Consider the following 19,860-nt stretch of genomic DNA (forward strand, 5'->3'; position numbering starts at 1 on the left):
GTCAGTCCTCTTGTAATTAGGTCGGCATTGTGCCCTCTGAATTTAATTCCGTTGCAATTTCTGTGTTTCATCGTCAATACCATGGGCAAGGTATACAGTACACCTGATGTGAAGCATCGGAATCTAAAACTGGACTCAGAGGAGAGGTTCAAATCAAAGAAAGTGAGAGTGTCTGTCCTCTTGTAGTTAAGTCGGCATTGTGTCTTTTGTATTAAATTTGGATTCAATTTCTGTGTTTCATCGTCAATACGAAGGTGCAAAGTATACAGTATACCTGAAGTGAAGCATCGGAATCTAAAACCGGACTCACAGGAGAGGTTCAAATCATAGAAAGTGAGAGTGTCAGTCCTCTTTAACTTAAGTCGGCAATGTGCCTTTTGCATTAAATTCGGATGCAATTTCTGTGTTTCATCGTCAGTAAGAAGGTGCAAAGTATACAGTAAGCCTTAAGTGAAGCATCGGAATCTAAAACTAGACTCACAGGAGGGGTTCAAATCATAGATAGTGAGAGTGTCAGTCCTCTTTTACTTAAGTCGCATTGTGCCTTTTGTATAAAAATTAGGATTGAATTACTGTGTTTCATCGTCAATAATAAGGTCCAAGGGACACAGTAAAACTAAAGTGAAGCATCGGAATCTGATACTAGACTCACAGGAGAGGTTCAAATCATAGAAAGTGAGAGTGTCAGTTTCTGTGTTTCAACGTCAATAAGATGGTCCAAGACATACAGTAAACCTGAAGTGAAGCTTCGGAATCTAAAACTGGACTCAAAGGAGAATTAGAAAGTGAGAGTGTCAGTCCCTTGTACTAAAGTCGGCATTGTGCCTTTTGTAATAAATTCGGATGCAATTTCTGTGTTTCATCGTCAATAAGAAGGTCCAAGGAATACAGTAAACCTAAAGAGAAGCATCGGAATCTATAACTGGACTCACAGGGGAGGTTCAAATCATAGAAAGTGAGAGTGTCAGTCCTCTTGTACTTAAGTAGGCATTGTGCTTTTTAATAAATTCGGATTCAATTAGTGTGTTTTATCGTCAACAAGAAGGTGCAAGGTATACAGTAATCTTGAATTGAAGCATCGGACTCTAAAACTGGACTCACAGGAGTGGTTCAAATCGCAGAAAGTGAGTGTGTCAGTCCTCTTGTATTTAAGTCGGCATCGTGCCTTTTGTATTAAATTCGGATGCAATTCTGTGTTTCACCGTCAATAAGAAGGTGCAAGGTATACAGTAAACCTGAAGTGAAGCATCGGAATCTAAAACTGGACTCACAGGAGAGGTTCAAATCTTAGAAAGTGAGAGTGTCAGTCCTCTTGTACTTAAGTCGGCATTGTGCCTTTTATATTAAATTCGGATGCAATTTCTGTGTTTCATCGTCAATAAGAAGGTGCAAGGTATACAGTAAACCTGAAGTGAAGCATCGGAATCTAAAACTGGACTCACAGGAGAGGTTCAAATCATAGAGAGTTACGGTGTCGGTCCTCTTGTAATTAGGTCGGCATTGTGCCCTCTGAATTTAATTCCGATGCAATTTCTGTGTTTCATCGTCAATAACATGGGCAAGGTATACAGTACACCTGATGTGAAGCATTGGAATCTAAAACTGGACTCACACGAGAGGTTCACATCATAGAAAGTGAGAGTGCCAGTCCTCTTTTACTTAAGTCGCATTGTGCCTTTTGTATAAAAATTAGGATTGAATTACTGTGTTTCATCGTCAATAATAAGGTCCAAGGGACACAGTAAAAGTAAAGTGAAGCATCGGAATCTGAAACTAGACTCACAGGAGAGGTTCAAATCATAGAAAGTGAGAGTGTCAGTCCTCTTGTATTTATGTCGGCATTATGCCTTTTGTATTAAATTCGGATGCAATTTCTGTGTTTCATCGTCAATACGAAGGTGCAAGGTATACAGTAAGCCTGAAGTGAAGCATCGGAATCTAAAACTAGACTCACAGGAGAGGTTCAAATCATAGATAGTGAGAGTGCCAGTCCTCTTTTACTTAAGTCGCATTGTGCCATTTGTATAAAAATTAGGATTGAATTACTGTGTTTCATCGTCAATAATAAGGTCCAAGGGACACAGTAAAACTAAAGTGTAGCATCGGAATCTGAAACTAGACTCACAGGAGAGGTTCAAATCATAGAAAGTGAGAGTGTCAGTCCTCTTGTATTTATGTCGGCATTGTGCCTTTTGTATTAAATTCGGATGCAATTTCTGTGTTTCATCGTCAATAAGACGGTTCAAGGGATACAATAAACCTGAAGTGAAGCATCGGAATCTACAACTGGACTCACAGGAGGTGTTCAAATAATAGAAAGTTAGTGTGTCAGTCCTCTTGTACTTAAGTCGGCATTTTGCCTTTTGAATTTAATTCCGATGCAATTTCTGTGTTTCATCGACAATAAGAAGGTGCAACGTATACGGTAAACCTGAAGTGAAACATCGGAAACTAAAACTGGACTCACTGGAGAGGTTCAAATCATAGAGAGTTAGGGTGTCAGTCCTCTTGTAATTAGGTCGGCATTGAGCCCTCTGAATTTAATTCCGATGCAATTTCTGTGTTTCATCGTCAATAAGATGGTGCAATGTATACAGTAAACCTGAAGTGAAGCATCGGAATCTAAAACTGGACTGACAGGAGAGGTTAAAATCATAGAAAGAGAGAGAGTCAGTCCTCTTGTACTTAAGTCGGCATTGGGCCTTTTGTATTAAATTCGGATGCAATTTCTGTGTTTTATCGTCAATTAGAAGATCCAACGGATACAGTAAACCTGATGTGAAGCATCGACCTCTAAAACTGGACTCACAGGAGAGGTTCAAATCATAGAAGGTTAGAGTGTCAGTCCTCTTGTACTTAAGTCGGCATTATGCCATTTGAATGTAATTACGATGCAATTTCTGTGTTTCATCGTCAATACGATGGTGCAATGTATACAGTAAACCTGAAGTGAAGCATTGGAATCTAAAACTGGACTCAGAGGAGAGGTTCAAATCATAGAAAGTTAGAGTGTCTGTCCTCATGTACTTAAGTCGGCATTGTGCCTTTTTCATTAAATTCGGATGCAATTTCGGTGTTTCATCGTCAATAAGAAGGTGCAAGGTATACAGTAAACCTGAAGTGAAGCATCGGCATCTGAAACTGGACTCACAGGAAAGGTTTATATCGCTGAAAGAGAGAGGGTCAGTCCTCTTGTACTTAAGTCGGCATTGTGCCTTTTGTATTAAATTCGGATGCAATTTCTGTGTTTCATCGTAAATAAGCAGGTCCAAGTGATACAGTAAACCTGAAGTGAAGCATCGGAATCTAAAACTGGACTCACAGGGGAGGTTCAAATCATAGAAAGTGAGAGTGTCAGTCCTCTTGTACTTAAGTCGGCATTGTGCCTTTTTAATAAATTCGGATGCAATTTATGTGTTTTATCGTCAACAAGAAGGTGCAAGGTATACAGTAATCTTGAAGTGAAGCATCGGACTCTAAAACTGGACTCACAGGAGTGGTTCAAATCGCAGAAAGTGAATGTGTCAGTCCTCTTGTACTTAAGTCGGCATTGTGCCTTTTGTATTAAATTCGGATGCATTTCCTGTGCTTCATCTTCAATAAGAAGGTCCAAGGTATACAGTAAACCTGAAGTTAAGTATCGGCATCTAAAACTGGACTCACAGGAGAGTTTCAAATCATAGATAGTGAGAGTGTCAGTCATCTTTTACTTAAGTCGAATTGTGCCTTTTGTATAAAAATTAGGATTGAATTACTGTGTTTCATCGTCAATAAGAAGGTCCAAATGATACATTAAAACTAAAGCGAAGCATCGGAATCTGAAACTAGACTCACAGGAGAGGTTCAAATCATAGAAAGTGAGATTGTCAGTCCTCTTGTATTTATGTCGGCATTGTGCCTTTTGTATTAAATTCGGATGCAATTTCTGTGATTCATCGTCAATAAGAAGGTCCAAGGGATACAATAAACCGGAAGTGAAGCATCGGAATCTACAACTGGACTCACAGGAGGGGTTCAATTCATAGAAAATTAGAGTTTCCGTCCTCTTGTACTTAAGTTGGAATTATGCCATTTGTATTAAATTGGGATGCAATTTCTGTGTTTCATCGTCAATAAGAAGGTGCAAGGTATACAGTAAACCTGAAGTGAAGCATCGGAATCTAAAACTCGACTCACAGGAGAGGTTCAAATCATAGAAAGTGAGAGTGTCAGTTCTCTTTTACTGAAGTCGGCATTGTACCTTTTGTATTAAGTTTGGATGCAATTTCTGTGTTTCATCGTCAATACGAAGGTCCAAGGGATACAGTAAACCTGAAGTGAAGCATCGGAATCTAAAACTGGACTCACAGGAGAGCTTTAAATCATAGAAAGTTAAAGTGTCAGTCCTCTTGTACTTAAGTCGGCATTGTGCCTTTTGTATTAAATTCGGATGCAATTTCTGTGTTTCATGGTCAATAAGAAGGTCCAAGGTATACAGTAAACCTGAAGTGAAGCATCGGAATCCAAAACAGGAATCACAGGAGAGGTTCAAATCATAGAAAGTGTGAGTGTCAGTCCTCTTGTACTTAAGTCGGCATTGTGCCTTTTGTATTAAATTCGGATGCAATTTCTGTGTTTCATCGTCGATAAGAAGGTGCAAGGTATACAGTAAACCTGAAGTGAAGCATCGGAATCTAAAACTGGACTCACAGGAGAGGTTCAAATCATAGAGAGTTACGGTGTCAGTCCTCTTGTAATTAGGTCGGCATTGTGCCCTCTGAATTTAGTTCCGATGCAATTTCTGTGTATCATCGTCAATAACATGGGCAAGGTATACAGTACACCTGATGTGAAGCATTGGAATCTAAAACTGGACTCACAGGAGGGGTTCACATCATAGAAAGTGAGAGTGTCAGTCCTCTTTTACTTAAGTCGCATTGTGCCTTTTGTATAAAAATTAGGATTGAATTACTGTGTTTCATCGTCAATAATAAGGTCCAAGGGACACAGTAAAACTAAAGTGAAGCATCGGAATCTGAAACTAGACTCACAGGAGAGGTTCAAATCATAGAAAGTGAGAGTGTCAGTCCTCTTGTAGTTATGTCGGCATTGTGCCTTTTGTATTAAATTCGGATGCAATTTCTGTGTTTCATTGTCAATACGAAGGTGCAAGGTATACAGTAAGCCTGAAGTGAAGCATCGGAATCTAAAACTAGACTCACAGGAGAGGTTCAAATCATAGATAGTGAGAGTGTCAGTCCTCTTTTACTTAAGTCGCATTGTGCCTTTTGTATAAAAATTAGGTTTGAATTACTGTGTTTCATCGTCAATAATAAGGTCCAAGGGACACAGTAAAACTAAAGTGAAGCATCGGAATCTGAAACTAGACTCACAGGAGAGGTTCAAATCATAGAAAGTGAGAGTGTCAGTCCTCTTGTATTTATGTCGGCATTGTGCCTTTTGTATTAAATTCGGATGCAATTTCTGTGTTTCATCGACAATAAGAAGGTGCAACGTATACAGTAAACCTGAAGTGAAACATCGGAAACTGAAACTGGACTCACAGGAGAGGTTCAAATCATAGAGAGTTAGGGTGTCAGTCCTCTTGTAATTAGGTCGGCATTGTGCCCTCTGAATTTAATTCCGATGCAATTTCTGTGTTTCATCGTCAATAAGATGGTGCAATGTATACAGTAAACCTGAAGTGAAGCATCGGAATCTAAAACTGGACTGACAGGAGAGGTTAAAATCATAGAAAGTGAGAGAGTCAGTCCTCTTGTACTTAAGTCGGCATTGGGCCTTTTGAATTAAATTCGGATGCAATTTCTGTGTTTTATCGTCAATTAGAAGATCCAACGGATACAGTAAACCTGATGTGAAGCATCGACCTCTAAAACTGGACTCACAGGAGAGGTTCAAATCATAGAAAGTTAGAGTGTCAGTCCTCTTGTACTTAAGTCGGCATTATGCCATTTGAATGTAATTACGATGCAATTTCTGTGTTTCATCGTCAATACGATGGTGCAATGTATACAGTAAACCTGAAGTGAAGCATTGGAATCTAAAACTGGACTCACAGGAGAGGTTCAAATCATAGAAAGTTAGAGTGTCTGTCCTCATGTACTTAAGTTGGCATTGTACATTTTTCTTTAAATTCGGATGCAATTTCGGTGTTTCATCGTCAATAAGAAGGTGCAAGGTATACAGTAAACCTGAAGTGAAGCATCGGCATCTGAAACTGGACTCACAGGAAAGGTTTATATCGCTGAAAGAGAGAGGGTCAGTCCTCTTGTACTTAAGTCGGATTGTGCCTTTTGTATTAACTTCGGATGCAATTTCTGTGTTTCATCGTCAATAAGCAGGTCCTAGGGATACAGTATACCTGAAGTGAAGCATCGGAATCTAAAACTGGACCCACAGGACAGGTTCAAATCATAGAGAGTTAGGGTGTCAGTCCTCTTGTAATTAGGTCGGCATTGTGAACTCTGAATTTAATTCCGATGCAATTTCTGTGTTTCATCGTCAATAACATGGGCAAGGTATACAGTACACCTGATGTGAAGCATCGGAATCTAAAACTGGACTCACAGGAGAGGTTCAAATCATAGAAAGTGAGAGTGTCTGTCCTCTTGTAGTTAAGTCATCATTGTGTCTTTTGTATTAAATTTGGATTCAATTTCTGTGTTTCATCGTCAATACGAAGGTGCAAAGTATACAGTAAACCTGAAATGAAGCATCGGAATCCAAAACTGGACTCACAGGAGAGGTTCAAATCATAGAAAGTGAGAGTGTCAGTCCTCATTTTCTTAACTCGGCATTGTGCTTTTTGTTTTAAATTCGGATGCAGTTTCTGTGTTTCATCGTCAATAAGATGGTCCAAGAAATACAGTAAACCTGAAGTGAAGCTTCGGAATCTAAAACTGGACTCAAAGGAGGAGTAGAATGTGAGAGTGTCAGTCCCTTGTACAAAAGTCGGCATTGTGCCTTTTGTAATAAATTCGGATGCAATTTCTGTGTTTCATCGTCAATAAGAAGGTCCAAGGGATACAATAAACCGGAAGTGAAGAATCGGAATCTACAACTGGACTCACAGGAGGGGTTCAATTCATAGAAAATTAGAGTTTCAGTCCTCTTGTACTTAAGTTGGAATTATGCCATTTGTATTAAATTGGGATGCAATTTCTGTGTTTCATAGTCAATAAGAAGGTGCAAGGTATACAGTAAACCTGAAGTGAAGCAGCGGAATCTAAAACTCGACTCACAGGAGAGGTTCAAATCATAGAAAGTGAGAGTGTCAGTTCTCTTTTACTGAAGTCGGCATTGTACCTTTTGTATTAAGTTTGGATGCAATTTCTGAGTTTCATCGTCAATACGAAGGTCCAAGGGATACAGTAAACCTGAAGTGAAGCATCGGAATCCAAAACAGGAATCACAGGAGAGGTTCAAATCATAGAAAGTGAGAGTGTCAGTCCTCTTGTACTTAAGTCGGCATTGTGCCAATTTGTATTAAATTCGGATGCAATTTCTGTGTTTTATCGTCAATTAGAAGGTCCAAGGGATACAGTAAACCTGAAGTGAAGCATCGGAATCTAAAACTGGACTCACAGGGGAGGTTTAAGCCATAGAAAGTGAGAGTGTCAGTCCTCTTGTACGTAAATTGGCATTGTGCCTTTTTAATAAATTCGGATGCCATTTCTGTGTTTTATCGTCAATAACAAGGTGCAAGGTATACAGTAATCTCGAAGTGAAGCATCGGACACTAAAACTGGACTCAGAGGAGAGGTTCAAAACATAGAAAGTGTGAGTGTCAGTCCTCTAGTACTTAAGTCGGCATTGTGCCTTTTGTATTAAATTGGGATGCAATTTCTGTGTTTCATCGTCTATAAGAAGGTGCAAATTATACAGTAAACCTGAAGTGAAGCATCGGAATCTAAAACTGCACTCAAAGGAGAGGTTCAAATCGTAGAAAGTGAGAGTGTCAGTCCTCTTGTACTTAAGTCGCCATTGTGCCTTTTGTATTAAATTCGGATGCAATTTCTGTGTTTCATCGTCAATAGGAAGGTCCATGGGAGACAGTAAACCTGAAGTGAAGCATCGAAATCTAAAACAGGACTCACAGGAGAGGTTCAAATCATAGAAAGTTAGAGTGTCAGTCCTCCTGCACTTAAGTCGGCATTGTGCCTTTTGTATTAAATTCGGATGCAATTTCTGTGATCCATCGTCAGTAAGAAAGTTCAGGGTATACAGTAAACCTGAAGTAAAGCTTCGGAATCTAAAACTGGACTCACAGGAGAGGTTCAAATCATAGAAAGTTAAAGTGTCAGTCCTCATCTACTTAAGTCGGCATTGTGCCTTTAGAATTTAATTCCGATGCATTTCCTGTGCTTCATCTTCAATAAGAAGGACCATGGTATACAGTAAACCTGAAGTTAAGTATCGGAATCTAAAACTGGACTCACAGGAGAGGTTCAAATCATAGGAAGTTAGAGGGTCAGTCCCCTTGTACGTAAGTCGGCATTGTGACTTTTGTATTAAATTCGGATGCAATTTCTGTGTTTCATCGTCAATAAGAAGGTCCAAGGGATACAGTTAACCTGAAGTGAAGCCTCGCAATCTAAAACTGGACTCACAGGAGGGGTTCAAATCATAGAATATTAGAGTTTCAGTCCTCTTGTACTTAAGTCGGCATTATGCCTTTTGTATTAAATTCGGATACAATATCTGTGTTTCATCGTCAATAAGAAGGTCCAAGGGATACAGTGAACCTGAAGTGAAGCATCGGAATCTAAAACTGGACTCACAGGAGAGGTTCAAATCATAGATAGTGAGAGTGTCCGTCCTCTTTTACTTAAGTCGGCATTGTGCCTTTTGTATTGAATTCGGATTCAATTTCTGTTTTTCATCGTCAATAAGAAGGTCCAAGGGATACATTAAAACTGAAGTGAAGCATCGGAATCTAAAACTGGACTCACAGGAGAGGTTCAAATCGTAGAAAGTGAGAGTGTCAGTCCTCTTGTACTTAGGTCGGCATTGTGCCTTTTGTATTAAATTCGGATGCTATTTCTGTGTTTCATCGTCAATAAGAAGGTCCAAGGGATACAGTAAACCTGAAGTGAAGTTTCGGAATCTAAAACTGGACTCACTAGAGAGCTTCAAATCATAGAAAGGTAGAGTGTCAGTCCTCTTGTACTTAAGCATAATTGTGCCTTTTGAATTTAATTCCGATGCAATTTCTGTGTGTTATCGTCAATTAGAAGGTCCAAGGGATACAGTAAACCTGAAGTGAAGCTTCGGAATCTAAAACTGGACTCAAAGGAGAGGAAGAAAGTGAGAGTGTTAGTCCTCTTGTACTTATGTCGGCATTGTGCCTTTTGTATTAAATTCGGATGCAATTTCTGTGTTTCATCGTCAATAATAAGGTCCAAGGGATACAATAAACCTGAAGTGAAGCTTCGGAATCTACAACTGGACTCACAGGAGGGGTTCAATTCATAGAAAATTAGAGTTTCAGTCCTCTTGTACTTAAGTTGGAATTATGCCATTTGTATTAATTTGGGATGCAATTTCTGTGTTTCATCGTCGATAAGAAGGTGCAAGGCATACAGTAAACCTGAAGTGGAGCATCGGAATCTAAAACTAGACTCAAAGGAGAGGTTGAAATCATAGATAGTGGGAGTGTCAGTCCTCTTTTACTTAAGTCGCATTGTGCCTTTTGTATAAAAATTAGGATTGAATTACTGTGTTTCATCGTCAATAAGAAGGTCCAAGGGATACAGTAAAACTAAAGTGAAGCATCGGAATATGAAACTAGACTCACAGGAGAGGTTCAAATCATAGAAAGTGAGAGTGTCAGTCGTCTTGTATTTATGTCGGCATTGTGCCTTTTGTATTAACTTCGGATGCAATTTCTGTGTTTCATCGTGAATAAGAAGGTCCAAGGGATACAATAAACCTGAAGTGAAGCATCGGAATCCAAAACAGGAACCACAGGAGAGGTTCAAATCATAGAAAGTGAGAGTGTCGGTCCTCTTGTACTTAAGTCGGCATTGTGCCTTTTGTATTAAATTCAGATGCAATCTCCGTGTTTTATCGTCAATTAGAAGGTCCAAGGGATACAGCAAGCCTGATGTGAAGCATCGGAATCTAAAACTGGACTCACAGGAGAGGTTCAAATCATAGAAAGTCATAGTGTCAGTCCTCTTGTACTTAAGTCGACATTGTGCCTTTTGTATTAAATTCGGATGCTAACTCTGTGTTTCATCGTCAATAAGAAGGTCCAAGGGATACAGTAAACCTGAAGTGAAGCATCGGAATCTAAAACTGGACTCACAGGAGAGGTTCTAATCATAGATAGTTAGTGTGTCAGTCCTCTTGTACTTAAGTCGGCATTGTGCCTTTTGAATTTAATTCCGATGCAATTTCTGTGTGTAATCGTCAATATGAAGGTTAATGGTATACAGTAAGCCTGAAGTGAAGCATCGGAATCTACAACTGGACTCACAGGAAGGGTTCAATTCATAGAAAATTAGAGTTTCAGTCCTCTTGTACTTAAGTTGGAATTATGCCATTTGTATTAATTTGGGATGCAATTTCTGTGTTTCATCGTCAATAAGAAGGTGCAAGGTATACAGTTAACCTGAAGTGAAGCATCGGAATCTGAAAGTGGACTCACAGGAGAGGTTCAAATCATAGAAAGTGAGAGTGTCAGTTCTCTTTTACTGAAGTCTTCATTGTACCTTTTGTATTAAGTTTGGATGTAATTTCTGTGATTCATCGTCAATACGAAGGTCCAAGGGATACAGTAAACCTGAAGTGAAGCATCTGAATCTAAAACTGGACTCACAGGAGAGCTTCAAATCATAGAAAGTTAAAGTGTCAGGCCTCTTGTACTTAAGTCGGCATTGTGCCTTTTGTATTAAATTCGGATGCAATTTCTGTGTTTCATGGTCAACAAGAAGGTCCAAGGTTTACAGTAAACCTGAAGTGAAGCATCGGAATCCAAAACAGGAATCACAGGAGAGGTTCAAATCATAGAAAGGGAGAGTGTCAGTCCTCTTGTACTTAAGTCGGCATTGTGCCTTTTGTATTAAATTCAGATGCACTTTCTGTGTTTTATCGTCAATTAGAAGGTCCAAGGGATACAGTAAACCTGATGTGAAGCATCGGAATCTAAAACTGGACTCACAGGAGAGGTTCAAATCATAGAAAGTTAGAGTGTCAGTCCTCTTGTACTTAAGTCGACATTGTGCCTTTTGTATTAAATTCGGATGCAAACTCTGTGTTTCATCGTCAATAAGAAGGTCCAAGGGATACAGTAAACCTGAAGTGAAGCATCGGAATCTAAAACTGGACTCACAGGGGAGGTTGAAATCATAGAAAGTGTGAGTGTCAGTCCTCTTGTACATAAGTCGGCATTGTGCCTTTTGTATTAAATTGGGATGCAATTTCTGTGATTCATCGTCAGTAAGATGGTTCAAGGTATACAGTAAACCTGAAGTAAAGCTTCGGAATCTAAAACGGGACTCACAGGAGAGGTTCAAATCATAGAAAGTTAAAGAGTCAGTCCTCTTCTACTTAAGTCTGCATTGTGCCTTTAGAATTTAATTCCGATGCATTTCCTGTGCTTCATCTTCAATAAGAAGGTCCATGGTATACAGTAAACCTGAAGTTAAGTATCGGAATCTAAAACTGGACTCACAGGAGAGGTTAAAATCATAGAAAGTTAGAGTGTCAGTCCTCTTGTACGTAAGTCGGCATTGTGACTTTTGTATTAAATTCGGATGCAATTTCTGTGTTTCATCGTCAATAAGAAGGTCGAAGGGATACAGTAAACCGGAAGTGAAGCTTCGCAATCTAAAACTGGACTCACAGGAGGGGTTCAAATCATAGAATATTAGAGTTTCAGTCCTCTTGTACTTAAGTCGGCATTATGCCTTTTGTATTAAATTCGGATACAATATCTGTGTTTCATCGTCAATACGAAGGTCCAAGGGATACAGTAAACCTGAAGTGAAGCATCGGAATCTAAAACTGGACTCACAGGAGAGGTTCTAATCATAGAAAGTTAGTGTTTCATTCCTCTTGTACTTAAGTCGGCATTGTGCCTTTTGTATTAAATTTGGATGCAATTTCCGCGATTCATCGTCAATCCGAAGGTGCAAAGTATACAGTAAACCTGAAGTGAAGCATCGGAATCTAAAACTGGACTCACAGGGGAGGTTCAAATCATAGAAAGTTAGAGTGTCAGTCCTCTTGTACTTAAGCCTAATTGTGCCTTTTGAATTTAATTCCGAAGCAATTTCTGTGTGTTATCGTCAATTAGAAGGTCCAAGGGATACAGTAAACCTGAAGTGAAGCTTCGGAATCCAAAACTGTACTCAAAGGAGAGGTAGAAAGTGAGAGTGTTAGTCCTCATGTACTTATGTTGGCATTGTGCCTTTTGTATTAAATTCGGATGCAATTTCTGTGTTTCACCATCAATAAGAAGGTGAAAGGTATACAGTAAACCTGAAGTGAAGCATCGGAATCTAAAACTGGACTCACAGGAGAGGTTCAAATCATAGGGAGTTAGGGTGTCAGTCCTCTTGTAATTATGTCGGCATTGTGCCCTCTGAATTTAATTCCGATGCAATTTCTGTGTTTCATCGTCAATAACAAGGGCAAGGTATACAGTACACCTGATGTGAAGCATCGGAATCTAAAACTGGACTCACAGGAGAGGTTCAAATCATAAAAAGTGAGAGTGACTGTCCTCTTGTACTTAAGTCGGCATTGTGCCTTTTGTATTAAATTTGGATGCAATTTCCGTGATTCATCGTCAATCCGAAGGTGCAAAGTATACAGTAAACCTGAAGTGAAGCATCGCTATCTAAAACTGGACTCACTGGGGAGGTTCAAATCATAGAAAGTGAGAGTTTCAGTCCTCTTTTACTTAAGTCGGCACTGTGCCTTTTGTATTTAATTCTAATGCGATTTCTGTGTTTCATCGTCAATAAGAAGGTCCATGGGATACAGTAAACCTGAAGTGAAGCATCGAAATCTAAAACTGGACTCACAGGAGAGGTTCTAATCATAGAAAGTTAGTGTTTCAGTCCTCTTGTACTTAAGTCGGCATTGTGCCTATTGAATTTAATTCCGATGCAATTTCTGTGTGTAATCGTCAATATGAAGGTGCATGATATACAGTAAGCCTGAAATGAAGCATCGGAATCTAAAACTGGAATCACAGGAGAGGTTCAAATCATAGATAGTGAGAGTGTCAGTCCTCTTTTACTTAAATCGGCATTGTGCCTTTTGTATTGAATTCGGATTCAATTTCTGTGTTTCATCGTCAATAAGAAGGTCCAAGGGATACAGGAAAACTGAAGTGAAGCATCGGAATCTAAAACTGGACTCACAGGAAAGGTTCAAATCGTAGAAAGTGAGAGTGTCAGTCCTCTTGTACTTAGGTATGCATTGTGCCTTTTGTATTAAATTCGGATGCAATTTCTGTGTTTCATCATCAATAAGATGGTCCAAGGGAACCAGTAAACCTGAAGTGAAGCATCGGAATCTAAAACTGGACTCACAGGAGATTTTCAAATCACAGAAAGTTAGAGTGTCAGTCCTCCTGTACTTAAGTCGGCATTGTGCCTTTTGTATTAAATTCGGATGCAATTTCTGTGTTTCATCGTCAATAAGATGGTCCAAGGGATACAGTAAACCTGAAGTGAAGCTTCGGAATCTAAAACTGGACACACTAGAGCGGTTCATATCATAGAAAGTTAGAGTGTCAGTCCTCTTGTACTTAGGTATGCATTGTGCCTTTTGTATTAAATTCGGATGCAATTTCTGTGTTTCATCATTAATAAGATGGTCCAAGGGAACCAGTAAACCTGAAGTGAAGCATCGGAATCTAAAACTGGACACACAGGAGATTTTCAAATCACAGAAAGTTAGAGTGTCAGTCCTCCTGTACTTAAGTCGGCATTGTGCCTTTTGTATTAAATTCGGATGCAATTTCTGTGTTTCATCGTCAATAAGAAGGTCCAAGGGATACAGTAAACCTGAAGTGAAGCTTCGGAATCTAAAACTGGACACACTAGAGCGGTTCATATCATAGAAAGTTAGAGTGTCAGTCCTCTTGTACTTAAGCCCAATTGTGCCTTTTGAATTTAATTCCGATGCAATTTCTGTGTGTTATCGTCAATTAGAAGGTCCAAGGGATACAGTAAACCTGAAGTGAAACTTCGGAATCTAAAACTGGCCTCAAAGGAGAGGTAGAAAGTGAGAGTGTTAGTCCTCTTGTACTTATGTCGGCATTGTTCCTTTTGTATTAAATTCGGATGCAATTTCTGTGTTTCATCGTCAATAAGAAGGTCCAAGGGATACAATAAACCTGAAGTGAAGCATCGGAATCTACATCTGGACTAACAGGAGGGGTTCAATTCATAGAAAATTAGAGTTTCAGTCCTCTTGTACTTAAGTTGGAATTATGACATTTGTATTAAATTGGGATGCAACTTCTGTGTTTCATCGTCAATAAGAAGGTGCAAGGTATACAGTAAAGCTGAAGTGAAACATCGGAATCTAAAACTGGACTCACAGGAGAGGTTCAAATCATAGAAAGTGAGAGTGTCAGTTCTCTTTTACTGAAGTCGGCATTGTACCCTTTGTATAAAGTTTGGATGCAATTTCTGTGTTTCATCGTCAATACGAAGGTCCAAGGGATACAGTAAACCTGATGTGAAGCATCGGAATCTAAAACTGGACTCACAGGACAGGTTCAAATCATAGAAAGTTAGAGTGTCAGTCCTCTTGTACTTAAGTCGGCATTGTGCCTTTTGTATTAAATTCGGATGCAAACTCTGTGTTTCATCGTCAATAAGAAGGTCCAAGGGATACAGTAAACCTGAAGTGAAGCATCGGAATCTAAAACTGGACTCACAGGGGAGGTTCAAATCATAGAAAATGAAAGTGTCAGCCCTCTTGTACTTAAATCGGCATTGTGCCTTTTTAATAAATTCGGATGCAATTTCTGTGTTTTATCGTCAATAAGAAGGTGCAAGGTGTACATTAATCTTGAAGTGAAGCATCGGACTGTAAAACTGGACTCACAGGAGTGGTTCAAATCGTAGAAAGTGAGTGTGTCAGTCCTCTTGTACTTAAGTCGGCATTGTGCCTTTTGTATTAAATTCGGATGCCATTCTGTGTTTCACCGTCAATAAGAAGGTGCAAGGTATACAGTTAACCTGAAGTGAAGCATCGGAATCTAAAACGGGACTCACAGGAGAGGTTCAAAACATAGAAAGTGTGAGTGTCAGTCCTCTTGTACTTAAGTCGGCATTGTGCCTTTTGTATTAAATTGGGATGCAATTTCTGAGTTTCATCGTCAATAAGAAGGTGCAAGGTATACAGTAAACCTGAAGTGAAGCATCGGAATCTGAAACTGCACTCAAAGGAGAGGCTAAAATCGTAGAAAGTGAGAGTGTCAGTCCTCTTGTACTTAAGTCGCCATTGTGCCTTTTGTATTAAATTCGGATGAAATTTCTGTGTTTCATCGTCAATAAGAAGGTCCAAGGGAGACAGTAATCCTGAAGTGAAGCATCGGAATCTAAAACCGGACTCACAGGAGAGGTTCAAATCAAAGAAAGTTAGAGTGTCAGTCCTCCTGCACTTAGGTCGGCATTGTGCCTTTTGTATTAAATTCGGATGCAATTTCTGTGATTCACCGTCAGTAAGATGGTTCAAGGTATACAGTAAACCTGAAGTAAAGCTTCGGAATCTAAAACTGGACTCACAGGAGAGGTTCAAATCACAGAAAATTAAAGAGTCAGTCCTCTTCTACTTAAGCCTAATTGTGCCTTTTGAATTTAATTCCGATGCAATTTCTGTGTGTAATCGTCAATATGAAGGTGCATGGTATACAGTAAGCCTGAAGTGAAGCATCGGAATCTAAAACAGGACTCACAGGAGAGGTTCAAATCATAGATAGTGAGAGTGTCAGTCCTCTTTTACTTAAGTCGGCATTGTGCCTTTTGTATTGAATTCGGATTAAATTTATGTGTTTCATCGTCAATAAGAAGGTCCAAGGGATACAGTAAAACTGAAGTGAAGCATCGGAATCTAAAACTGGACTCACAGGAGAGGTTCAAATCATAGAAAGTGAGAGTGTCCGTCCTCTTGTACTTAGGTCGGCATTGTGCCTTTTGTATTAAATTCGGATGCAATTTCTGTGTTTCATCGTCAATAAGAAGGTCCAAGGGATACAGTAAACCTGAAGTGAAGCTTCGGAATCTAAAACTGGACACACTAGAGCGGTTCATATCATAGAAAGTTAGAGTGTCAGTCCTCTTGTACTTAAGCCTAATTGTGCCTTTTGAATTTAATTCCGATGCAATTTCTGTGTGTTATCGTCAATTAGAAGGTCCAAGGGATACAGTAAACCTGAAGTGAAACTTCGGAATCTAAAAGTGGCCTCAAAGGAGAGGTAGAAAGTGAGAGTGTTAGTCCTCTTGTACTTATGTCGGCATTGTGCCTTTTGTATTAAATTCGGATGCAATTTCTGTGTTTCATCGTCAATAAGAAGGTCCAAGGGATACAATAAACCTGAAGTGAAGCATCGGAATGTACATCTGGACTCACAGGAGGGGTTCAATTCATAGAAAATTAGAGTTTCAGTCCTCTTGTACTTAAGTTGGAATTATGCCATTTGTATTAAATTGGGATGCAATTTCTGTGTTTCATCGTCAATAAGAAGGTGCAAGGTATACAGTAAAGCTGAAGTGAAGCATCGGAATCTAAAACTGGACTCACAGGAGAGGTTCAAATCATAGAAAGTGAGAGTGTCAGTTCTCTTTTACTGAAGTCGGCATTGTACCCTTTGTATAAAGTTTGGATGCAATTTCTGTGTTTCATCGTCAATACGAAGGTCGAAGGGATACAGTACACCTGAAGTGAAGCTTCGGAATCGAAAACTGGACTCACTAGAGCGGTTCATATCATAGAAAGTAAGAGTGTCTGTCCTCTTGTACTTAAGCCTAATTGTGCCTTTTGAATTTAATTCCGATGCAATTTCTGTGTGTTATCGTCAATTAGAAGGTCCAAGGGATACAGTAAACCTGAAGTGAAGCTTCGGAATCTAATACTGGACTCAAAGGAGAGGTAGAAAGTGAGAGTGTTAGTCCTCTTGTACTTATGTCGGCATTGTGCCTTTTGTATTAAATTCGGATGCAATTTCCGTGTTTTATCGTCAATTAGAAGGTCCAAGGGATACAGTAAACCTGATGTGGAGCATCGGAATCTAAAACTGGACTCACAGGACAGGTTCAAATCATAGAAAGTTAGAGTGTCAGTCCTCTTGTACTTAAGTCGGCATTGTGCCATTTGTATTAAATTCGGATGCAAACTCTGTGTTTCATCGTCATTAAGAAGGTCCAAGGGATACAGTGAACCTGAAGTGAAGCATCGGAATCTAAAACTGGACTCACAGGGGAGGTTCAAATCATAGAAAGTGAAAGTGTCAGCCCTCTTGTACTTAAATCGGCATTGTGCCTTTTTAATAAATTCGGATGCAATTTCTGTGTTTTATCGTCAATAAGAAGGTGCAAGGTGTACATTAATCTTGAAGTGAAGCATCGGACTCTAAAACTGGACTCACAGGAGTGGTTCAAATCGTAGAAAGTGAGTGTGTCAGTCCTCTTGTACTTAAGTCGGCATTGTGCCTTTTGTATTAAATTCGGATGCAATTCTGTGTTTCACCGTGAATAAGAAGGTGCAAGGTATACAGTTAACCTGAAGTGAAGCATCGGAATCTAAAACGGGACTCACAGGAGAAGTTCAAAACATAGAAAGTGTGAGTGTCAGTCCTCTTGTACTTAAGTCGGCATTGTGCCTTTTGTATTAAATTGGGATGCAATTTCTGAGTTTCATCGTCAATAAGAAGGTGCAAGGTATACAGTAAACCTGAAGTGAAGCAACGGAATCTAAAACTGCACTCAAAGGAGAGGATCATATCATAGAAAGTTAAACAGTCAGTCCTCTTCTACTTAAGCCTAATTGTGCCTTTTGAATTTAATTCCGATGCAATTTCTGTGTGTAATCGTCAATATGAAGGTGCATGGTATACAGTAAGCCTGAAGTGAAGCATCGGAATCTAAAACTGGACTCACAGGAGAGGTTCAAATCATAGATAGTGAGAGTGTCAGTCCTCTTTTACTTAAGTCGGCATTGTGCCTTTTGTATTGAATTCGGATTCAATTTATGTGTTTCATCGTCAATAAGAAGGTCCAAGGGATACAGTAAAACTGAAGTGAAGCATCGGAATCTAAAACTGGACTCACAGGAGAGGTTCAAATCGTAGAAAGTGAGAGTGTCCGTCCTCTTGTACTTAGGTCGGCATTGTGCCTTTTGTATTAAATTCGGATGCAATTTCTGTGTTTCATCATCAATAAGATGGTCCAAGGGAACCAGTAAACCTGAAGTGAAGCATCGGAATCTAAAACTGGACTCACAGGAGAGGTTCAAATCATAGAAAGTTAGAGTGTCAGTCCTCCTGCACTTAAGTCGGCATTGTGCCTTTTGTATCAAATTCGGATGCAATTTCTGTGATTCATCGTCAATAAGAAGGTCCAAGGGATACAGTAAACCTGAAGTGAAGCTTCGGAATCTAAAACTGGACTCACTAGAGCGGTTCAAATCATAGAAAATTAGAGTGTCAATCCTCTTGTACTTAAGCCTAATTGTGCCCTTTGAATTTAATTCCGATGCAATTTCTGTGTGTTATCGTCAATTAGAAGGTCCAAGGGATACAGTTAACCTGAAGTGAAGCTTCGGAAGCTAAAACTGGACTCAAAGGAGAGGTAGAATGTGAAAGTGTTAGTCCTCATGTACTTATGTCGGCATTGTGCCTTTTGTATTAAATTTGGATGCAATTTCTGTGTTTCATCGTCAATACGAAGGTGCAAAGTATACAGTAAACCTGAAGTGAAGCATCGGAATCTAAAACTGGACTCACAGGGGAGGTTCAAATCATAGAAAGTGAGAGTGTCAGTCCTCTTTTACTTAAGTCGCCACTGTGCCTTTTGTATTTAATTCTAATGCGATTTCTGTGTTTCATCGTCAATAAGATGGTCCAAGGGATACAGTAAATTTGAAGTGAAGCATCGGAAACTAAAACTGGACTCACAGGAGAGATTCAAATCTTAGAAAGTGAGAGTGTCAGTTCTCTTTTACTGAAGTCGGCATTGTACCTTTTGTATTAAGTTTGGATGCAATTTCTGTGTTTCATCGTCAATACGAAAGTCCAAGGGATACAGTAAACCTGAAGTGAAGCTTCGGAATCTAAAACTGGACTCACAGGAGGGATTCAATTCATAGAAATTTAGAGTTTAAGACCTCTTGTACTTAAGTTGGAATTATGCCATTTGTATTAAATTGGAATGCAATTTCTGTGTTTCATCGTCAATAAGAAGGTGCAAGGTATACAGTAAACCTGAAGTGAAACATCGGAATCTAAAACTGGACTCACAGGAGAGGTTCAAATCATAGAAAGTGAGAGTGTCAGTTCTCTTTTACTGAAGTCGGCATTGTACCTTTTGCATTACGTTTGGATGCAATTTCTGTGTTTCATCGTCAATACGAAGGTCCAAGGGATACAGTATACCTGAAGTGAAGCATCTGAATCTAAAACTGGACTCACAGGAGAGCTTCATATCATAGAAAGTTAAAGTGTCAGTCCTCTTGTACTTAAGTCGGCATTGTGCCTTTTGTATTAAATTCGGATGCAATTTCTGTGTTTCATGGTCAATAAGAAAGTCCGAGGTATACAGTAAACCTGAAGTGAAGCATCGGAATCCAAAACAGGAATCACAGGAGAGGTTCAAATCATAGAAAGTGAGAGTG

Source organism: Schistocerca piceifrons, chromosome X, assembly GCF_021461385.2.
Source record: "Schistocerca piceifrons isolate TAMUIC-IGC-003096 chromosome X, iqSchPice1.1, whole genome shotgun sequence".
NCBI classification, from domain to species: Eukaryota; Metazoa; Arthropoda; class Insecta; order Orthoptera; family Acrididae; genus Schistocerca; species Schistocerca piceifrons.